We start from the raw sequence: 10317 nt of genomic DNA on the forward strand, positions 1-10317 counted from the left end.
ATAATTCCACAATACCTTTCTCAGGTTGCTTGATGTCAGGCAGGTTGGCTAAACCTCTGAGTTGATATTTTCTTTTCACAGAGAATCTGTGGCCTAAAGTTTGGAGGGAGGTTTCTCTTGTGTACGGTAAGCAAATATCCTCCACTTGGTTTCTATGGCCATTGTTTATTGGAACAAACACATAATCACACGGCAGGCTTGATAAAACAATAAGGAGCAGGCACTCAAACCACACTCAGAGCTGCTCACAACTTGCCATGACACGAGGTTGCAATGACAGCCACTTCTATGAGCTGTTATTGTTAAATGTATGAATAGACATAGCAATTCTAATAACCGAAGCTGGATTCAACACCAGTATTGCCCTGGGTGAGTCAAACAGACAGCTTATTTTTCAGTTGTGATCAGCCAAACTGCGCCGCATATACAAATGTAAATAGGCTTCTCATGAGTTTCCTCTCATTCTCTCTCTTTTATTTTCTCTCTCCCTCGGTCCCCCTCTCTCTCCTCTCCATCTGTCAGACAATGGATTTTAATCTTTAATCCATGAGCAACCATTGAACACCAGTGAATCAGAAATTACAGATGTTTTACTGTCTCTGTTCTTTTTTCCCCCTTGCAGTTTCCTGTATGGGCCCTTGAGCTCCCCACTGTCATTCAAGCCTCCCATCAACCCACACACACATGTACACACACATGTATACATACACACACACACACACACAAATACACCCACATACACTCCTTCGTATATACACTCATCTTTGCACACGCACACACACACACTCATTCTGTGCCATCATGGCACCATATGACACTGTCATCATTTGGTAATTAAACCCTCGCTGGCTTTAAATATGAAAAGCTGGCATGAGCTGGTGATGATAATACTGGCTGTCGCGCAGCCCAGATTTCCACCAAGCTATCCAGATTTCAGACGGGAAACATCTTCTTTCAATGTTTTCTTAATTTGTGAATTTCTTTTTGGTCAACATCTTCTATGGTGCAATTTCCAGGATAGACTATAAATGTGTTCAGATTTGAGAACGTGGGACTCCTGTAGCACCCAGAAATACATTTCCTCTAGATTTCATGGAGAAATGGTCAGGCTGTGAAGCTTTACCGGTGACTTTTAAATAGCAGGAGGACAGAGGCGAACACGTCCACATTGGGAAAGATGATGAATGATGGGCACTCCACATGCATAGTGCTCCTGGGGGCCTACATGGGCAAGGAGGGGGAGGAGAGAGAAGCAATGGAAAGGTGGGGAGGAGGTCAGGGAAAAGGGAGAGTGTGGAAGAAAGGGTGAAGGAGGGAGGCTTATTTAATGCTTAAAACTGAAGAAAAAAGTGGGACACTATTTTTAACAGACAAGGGGAGGGGGGGGGGGGGGGTGACAAAACTGCAGTACCACACATTTTTTCTACTCTCTCTAATTCACAGGACCAGAGACATTGGTGACCATTCTAAAAGACCCACCTCAGCCCCATTGCCCTCACCCCTGTAGATGAGCAGGACTACCATAATAATCTCTCCCCCCTCCAAAAATTCCAATTTGTGCTTCCAAAGGACTCCAGTGGTACCCAAGCAGGCCTAATGAGAAGATAATTTGAAATGGACCACACTGATTTATGTGCACTGAAACTTCTGAAACTGAAAGTCCCCTTATTATTTATAAAAATTCATTACAAAAAAACAAAAAAGTTGCGTCGAGAAGAGTCAGCTGAGGTGGCTCGGGCATCTGATTAGGATGCCTCCTGGACACCTCCCTGGTGAGGTGTTCTGGGCACGTCCCACTGGGAAGAATCCCCGGGGAAGACCCAGGACCCGCTGGAAGGACTATGTCTCTCGGCTGGCCTGGTAACGCCTCGGGGTCCCCCAGGAAGAGCTGGTGGAAGTGGCCGGGGAGAGGGAAGTCAGGGCCTCCCTGCTTAGGTTGCTGCCCCCGTGACCCGACCCCCGGACAAGCGGTAGATGATGACATGACATGACAAAAAAGTATTACATTTTTATATCACGAATTCGCAATAGTTGCGACGACCACGCCCGCGCATGTATCCACGTTTTTGTGGACCGACCAATCAACCAACCAACCGACCGATAGAGCGAGCTATAGAGCTGTTGGTCGAAGCTAAAAATTAAGTACATGTTCTCTAAATGTAATATTCGATTTGTGAAATCAGACATCAGGAATACATTTTAACTTAGATTGTAAATATTTAATAGCCTAACAAGTATTTACAGACCGTTTTAAATAACTAAATTAAGACATTTCTGACAGTATTAGAATATCAATCAATTGGTTAAGATAGAATGAGCTTTTCTTACTTTTAATAATGCACTTCAGTTTCTTGAACGCCTATAAATGGATCCGCTGCATCGATTTACTAGCACTGTAGTTTAGACCCATCTTGGAGTTGCCTACATATATTAAGGACACATCATCATTCTTTTTGTGTAGTTTTACATTTAGGCCTACAGGTTACAGAAAATTTGTATTTCTATTACTTAGCTTGCTTCCTGGTCCAGTGGCATTCTTATTGCCGTTTTAGGTCCTCAAGCATTACACTGTGGTAGGCCTATCATACAAAATGTTTGTTAAATAGCCGATATAGAAGCTATAATGTTTTATTGTTTAATTTTATAGCTTTAGCACGCTCTGTCGTTCGTGTGAATATTGTAATATTGCATTTTTACTGGTTACTCATCTGTTAATGTTCCAGTAAGTAAGTTTTACAATCCTCCTTACTTTTTCTTTGTATTCCCTCGCACTGTTAATCACAAAGTTTCCATCTAACCGCGGGTGTGCGCATGTGGGTATGTTTTGCTGAGGAAACTTTCTTATTTTAACCAACATTGTTCATTGGTCTAGCACAGCCTCAATCAAGTGGAGGAACGGAATAATTTTGAGGTGGTAGGGTGTCTGCTAAAACTTGCACCGTGTTTAATATTTCTAACAATTAATCTAAGATCATGTGTTATTGTTAACATTTTATATTATTTCTGGTTTGCGTAATCAAATCATAAATAATATGCACGACTTTGTGAGCATAGAGTAAGTCTAAAATAAAATACATGTAATTAATGCATTCATTTGAGATGATTTCCTATGTGTCTATATCTAACTTCTTACTTATGCAACGGTTATGTCCATCAGTCAGAATTAGAAACGTTTCATATGATATGCAAACGAATGTTTACAATTTATTTTATTTTTTTGTGGTTTTGATTACTGTAAGCCTGTGTATGTGTGCACTGTGCATGGATACGTGCGTGTGTAAGCGGCTGTGTGTGCCCACGCGTGCGTGAGTACGTATGTCTGCGTACTTGTGTCCAAGAATGAGAAAAAGATAGTGAGAGCGAGCGAGCAAGCGAGCGAGAGACAGAGAGAGAGAAAGAGAGAGAGTTAGAGAGACAGAGAGAGAGAAAGAGAGAGAGTTAGAGAGAGAGAGTTAGAGAGAGAGAGAGAGAGAGAGAGAGAGAGAGAGAGAGAGAGAGAGAGAGAGAGAGAGAGAGAGAGAGAGAGAGAGAGAGTCAATATGTTCTGGTAACACACATTTAGGCCAGGACTACTTTATCTTATGCTTATGCGCCTGCTGAACTGTGGTAATTTAATATGAAGAAAGTTTCAATACAAATGTACTTAGCACACAGGCCAACACTTTCAATAACAGCATTCTCAGGCTTCCATATTCCAAGATTGCTCACTTTTGATCTGAACTCTTCAATATTATTGTCAGGACTTAATATGTATACTAAATATGCTTTTTTGGAATTGAACAAACCTTAGCCATTGTGAGACTTAAAGTTCAAAGGAGTGCAAACACTGAAAACTGGATTATGCTAACTACACATTTTCACCGCAAACTTCCATCCAAATCTGAGTCAACTTTAGAGCATATAGGTTTTGCGTAAAAATCTCAATATATACGTACCAGTATTTTACAGGCTGTGATGTGTAATCTGCAAAGTGCGTATATCCACCTGTTTCATGACTGCCAAATTCTAGCGTCCCCATGCGACTGTATCTTAGCCCATCTCCATACTAAATGTGCTATTTTACCTCCGATGGGCAAGTTTTATTCATTCTTTATATGAGACATCTGAAACGCTTTATGTACCTTGATTTCTATTTTCTCTTTTATCAATTCCTAGCTCAGTGGAGCAAGATTGCTTCCTTTTTTGTTGTCGTCTAAACCGTTTAGTTTTGGATGATCGGTCAAAGATTCTGACAACCAGCGGGGAGAGGCACTACGCCCAGCCGAGGAGGGAGCGCAGGAGGCCGGACAGATCTATTGGGCTGCATCGTGGAGACGGACCATTAGACAGGGGAAAGCCATGCCTCACAGCCTTGGTCGATCAGGTAAGGATTTCTCTGTGCTCCTGACCCCTCCCCAGCGTGCCCTCTGCCGCTCACAAATAGTGTCAATGTTTGTTTGCTGGTTAGGTGAGGTGAGGTTCTGCGTTGGGTTAACTTGTAGTCCTATGAACCAAACTATAAAATGTTCTTTGTTTCTTCGAGTTCTTCGAGTGTTGAATATTAGCCGATGTGCGGAAATATGATGCAAAGGTTACAGGTGTATGCAACTGTGCCGCGAGGCCTATTATTGGGTCAATGGACTTCACCGTGAATCATTGTTTCTAGTTGGCTATTTGAGAACTACGGCAGCCTACACATTTTTAGTAGCCGATGTTGAGCATTGTTAGCAGTATCATCGTCAAACATCTTAGCAATAGACGCCTTAATTGAATACATAGATCACGTTATAATTCACTTCTCGATTTTGGGTCTAAATGGGAAGATCAATGGAAAAGCCTTGTAATGATCTAATTAATTATGGCAAAATTAAAAGCAAGTACAAAATCAATCTCTGACTGTGTCGGGGAGAGAGTTAAATTGATAGTCCATCTGCTCCCGTTATAAAGCACATGAATAAGCAATCTAAGGACGCAGCTGATATCCCGTCGTTTGGCATCTGACGGTGTCATGAGAGCATATCATGGAATATTGCTGGTGATTCCCTGAAATAATGTAGATACTTTTGAAAACGCCAGGGGAAAAGGTGATTGTTGGTTCAAGGTATTATTCACAGTATGTGCAGTATGCATTGACCAGGTTCTTTGTCAGACAATGCATGACTTTTTGTTTTGTAACTGGACCTGTGCCCTCTATGGGGTCAATAAGGTGGAAGCACATGTAAACAAATGGATTTCACACGTCTATCAAAATAGACTATAGTAATAAAAAAAAAGAACAGTGACAGTCAAAATAGGAGTCATTGTGAACATAATTGCACTATTTTGATAAATATTAATATTCACAACACACTTGAAAAGTCAAAACATTGACTTTATTGACCATTGACCAACATTGACTTTATTGTTTGTATCACAAACAATACAAAAGTAAAATGTTAAAAGATATAGGCTAGAAGATTATGTTGTTATTAGGCTAAGTGTCCGCATAGCACCGAACCTGATGGATATTTTATAAATGTCTTGTATTTCACAATTTTACAATATTCTCTTATGCTATTTCAAACGTTCAGGTCCTCATTACTTGATTTCAAAGCTGAAAAAGCATTGAAAGCCAACAGAATAAAATAATACAGCGTGTCTATGCAGCCTACAGTAGAATTTAACTTACACCTTGAGAAGCCAGTTCCAAACTGAGGTGTAGCAGGATAGCCTACGCAGAAGAACAAAAAACAGCAATATCGATTGGTGACGTGGAGATCGTAACATAAAAAAGAGAACCGAAACCACAAGATTAAAAAACGGAGGAAACGTATTTCCATCACCCTCATCCCAAATTCAACACACTTCTCAACAGCAAACTTTTCAGGGCATGATTTTCAGAGTGTGACAGCACATGTCGTAAAGCTTGGTTTCTGCAGTCCCCGGCGTGCGTGATGGAGAGCACGCCTTGCTGTAGCCGCTCGCTGAGCCTCCACGACTCATTCTCACACTCCTTTCTTCGGACCTCACTCGCAGTGTTCTTGCAGCTCATTAGCATCTCAGAACGAACAAGATCATTTTGTCTGAAATGTGTGTTTTGGACATGGTGAAATTGTCATTTTCACATATTGTTTTTTATGATTTTGAAATTATCTTTTTACTCTTGCACCGTCCATCAATTACAGGAAATGACTATATTACGAAGCCTTTCAATAGAAATGCCCTAATTAACCACCCAGAAAAGCGCTAATTAAATTTCAGAGTTGGGCTATGTGCATCTTCTAGACAATGGTAATACCAAACCAAATATCAGGCAAATATGAAAAAAGCATTGTGTTGAAGGATCACTAGTTAGTAGACACTTGCAGTTTCTTAATTATCACGACATTTGTTTTGCTACTCCTCGACACGGGGACGTCGCCATAGCGGTGCAAAGGGTACGGGGGCAAATCAGGCCGTTGTGGGGAAATAGCAGCAGCTTTAGGGCAACAGCGCAGCGATGTGTGAAATTACAGCCCATGGTGCTACATATTGTACCAGAAGCTCCCTCCAAAAAGCTGAAACAAAAAGAGGAATCGTCCTCAAACTTGTCCAGAGGGCAGAACACAACACGGCCTCCTATTCCATTCCAAACTCCGACATCCACAAAGCTTCCATGTCTAAATAATAGGGTCTCTTCTGTGATCTTTGCCAACTGGCATTTTCTTGTTTGATAATGGTGGGAAGGAGGGTAAAAAATAATATTATTCTCATCACAGAAATAACAACAATAATGTTCATACTGTTACTGTGCCTATTAAAAATAAACAATTATAACATAACAATAATGATACATCAATGGTTATTATACAGGATATTAGATTACCATAATAATATAGGGGTTATTGGTTGATTGAAACAATACCTATCACGACATTCCAAAATCAAAATGATGTCAGAAAGTAATAACTAAAAATACTAAGTAGGGCCTACTTATTAAGGCAGAGTAATTTATTATTTGTCAAATGCAGTCTAAATTTACCTACATTTTGTTTAATGTTATTGTTGATAGCTTCTCTACAGCCATTTAGATTTGAGTCTCTCTGATTGCCCAGGACTTCAATGAGACACCTCCACGTATCTTTTTAGAACATAAGATTAAAAAGAAACCCTATTGCTGTTTTGCTTGCTTGTTAGAAACTAGAAGAGAACAGGTTTAAGTGTTTTGAAGCCTGTTTTCGGGCTTTTCCAGATGTAAAAGGCAGCCTTAAACAAAACAAAAATCTGAATTTTCAGAATTGTAAGCTAACATTTTAAAAGGTCTAACCATGTTAGCAGTCTGGGGATAAACCATTCGAATTTAAATTTGTCTTGTTTGTGGCTACAATATCCTAACACCAAGTCCTGATGTGGAGGAGACATGAAGACCGTAAAACGATGAAAGAAGAAAACATTCTTAATTGAAAATCTACAGATTTGTAAGCTAAACTTTTAATTGGTTTGGCTGATATCTGAATGTTATAAGTAGTTCTTTAACATCGGCTACAGTATACCCAGTAACAGTAGTCTAACACTCAACCTATGAAGCCCACTCCAAAACTATCGGTAAGTGTCGGTCTAAACAGCTTAGAAAACTTAAGAGCGCCATCTACAGAGTAATGGAGCAAACAGCTTGTTGAACAAAAGCGCCATTCCCATCCTTCTGTAAACACATCCAGATAACGTGGCCTGTGAAGTAGCTGAAGTAGGCCTTGCTATCAAAGAAGAGGATGGCCACAATTTGGGGTTGCAGATCTGTAGAGTTTGTGTTTAAAATGTTGAACATTGTGTCAGTAGGCCTTGGTGTAGGCAATTGCCTCTAAATAACATGGCATCATACTTAATAGTTTTGAATTAACCCACGCTTTAATAATAACGTAATGTATGTAGTCTACATGTGATTCCACGCGCTATTAAGGTTGATCATATGAATACCTTAAATATGTAATCAAGGCCTAGATTACAACATAAGGCCACTTCTGGGTATAGGGTCGCTTTGACAGAGTGGATGTTCAAACTTTCAACAATACACTGTTTGGAAAATAAAGACAATCTGCTTCTGGGTTAGACTCTTTTCATTCAACTGCCTATGCTTTCCTTGATTCTTCACCCGAAAGTCTCATTATTTCCTATTTCTTCTTTCTTTTCTTCCGAACTGTCGGATGCAGGGACCTCCTCATTTGGGCTCTACTTTTTGCGTTGGCGAATCACAAAGTGTTGGAATCTATTGCCTTTGTCTGACAAGTCATCCATCTCTATGCTAGGGGATCTGTAGGATGGAGGGATGGGGGAGGAGGGAAAGGAGGGAAAGGAGGGTGGATCGGTAGGACTGTAGCTTTTAGAAACAGACACGCAAGGAGAGGGGATTCATTCTCAGCCAAAAGCTTCGTTTAGGCGCAGCCCATTCTAGATGAGAGGGGGACTGAAAGCCTCTTTCGGCGTGTCTATGTTGCCCCTGTCATTACCGTCCCCGTCTGATTAAACTCGAGACCCGCCTGTCCCCGCCACCGATAAGAAGAGGGATATTCTACCGCAGTTTCGAGACTGGACCGTTGGAGACTCCGTTGACTACGGCTCTTGATTTCTCCATAATGCCGTTTAACGACATCTAAAGTGAGACAGGTTTTTAGCGAATGTTACAATTGGTGCGTCTGGAACAAGCGAGGGTCATGCTCTGCACCTGACAACCCTTGGTATTCACCCAACGGAGTTTAGCAAGAGGAAAACTTTGCCGTTTTTTCAAGAAGTTCTTTTTCGAAATAGGCTACTGGCTACGGACTTATACTACTATTTTGAACCAATAAGCAATATTTCTTTAACGCAGTTAAAACTGCATCCCCAAGGCGAAACGGCGACTTCAGTCGATTACCTTTCTTTTCTTTGCTATCCCATGGATATTCACTGCAAGGCAGACCCCTTCTCGGCGATGCACCGTGAGTAGAGAATGAGTTTCCTACAGACAATCTTTTCGGATTACCATATTAATTAGGCTACTTGAAACTTGAACTGTCTCACATAGGCCTACGACGCTCTTGCGATTCAAAATTCATATAAAATAGGCTACTGAATTATGTGGCTATAGCCTACGCTAAATATGCAATAGCCTATATAGCACCGATAGACTATGCGCTGTCTGTCTTTTTGCTTTTATAAATATAGCCTAGCTTGTGTCCAGACACCACATGGAAAATGACCACAGTAAAATAAGAAAATGTAGCTATAGGCTACAACTCGATTCCCCTCAAAGTTGAATTGACGTGAACAAATAGCCTATGTAATATGCCTAAATGTGAGCGTATGGAGTAAAAATCTAAATGTTAAAATTGTTACGGAGGCAATAGCTTATGCTTTCCTAATACCTGCATAGGCCTATTTTACGTTAAAGTTCAATTGCTTTCTGCATTCTGAAATGGATGTGGTGCAACTTTATTGCCTTTCAGTCAGCGGTTATAATGGAAACCGGACTTGGGCGAGTAGTGTTTTAGAGAAGTAATATCCTAATAACACTTTTCCCAGGCCGGAAATACATTTGAATATAAAGCTTTTATTACCGTTGAAATAAACAATAGGTCTACCTTTGGTTTGCTAAGTAATAGCCCAACTTAGAAATATGTTATAGGATTAGTCCTGTGAATTGTAGTAAATAAATGCCTTCATGGAGAAAGACCGCAATGTAGGAAATGCTATATGTCTTTATTTAGTAACAGTAAGCTACTATAACTTATGGAGCTTTTTCAAATCGTTAAAAGACGTTAACTTGCCTGAGCTTTTGTTTGTTATTTTCATTTCACAGTTTTATAGTAGGCTAGAGCAGTGCCAAATGTAAATTATTAATTCTTCATCATTAGCACTATCCACGTTTGTAATATGAGTTATCAAAGCTCTTTTTAATTATTTACAGTAATTGTGCAAGGAAAATTACACAGCGTGAAAGGTAATATCGGCGACATGTGTTAGCCTATAGCCTAGGCTTCTGAACGGTTGCTATTGGAAAATATTTCTATGTGTAGAAATCCATCAGATTTTACTATCAGAACTAAAATAGAAAATAGCCTATCGTTTTAGATATTTATTATTATTATTATAAAAAATTATGAAAGGTATACCACTAGCCTATAACCTTCTCTAAAAATGCAGCTATAGTTAACTCTGACGTAGCTTATATGAAACACTTTCAGTTGCCATACAACTCTACCTTTCAGTGATAGCTTGATAATAACAATTTATAAAATAACGCATTACCTATATTAGGATAATTAATAACAGTAGGAGGACGATGGTGACTTCTGTCACCACTACAACTAAACGATAGGCCTACTACAAGAACCATTATTAATAGCC

The sequence above is a fragment of the Hypomesus nipponensis genome, chromosome 11 (assembly GCF_054491055.1).
Source record: "Hypomesus nipponensis isolate SF chromosome 11, ASM5449105v1, whole genome shotgun sequence".
Taxonomy (NCBI): Eukaryota; Metazoa; Chordata; class Actinopteri; order Osmeriformes; family Osmeridae; genus Hypomesus; species Hypomesus nipponensis.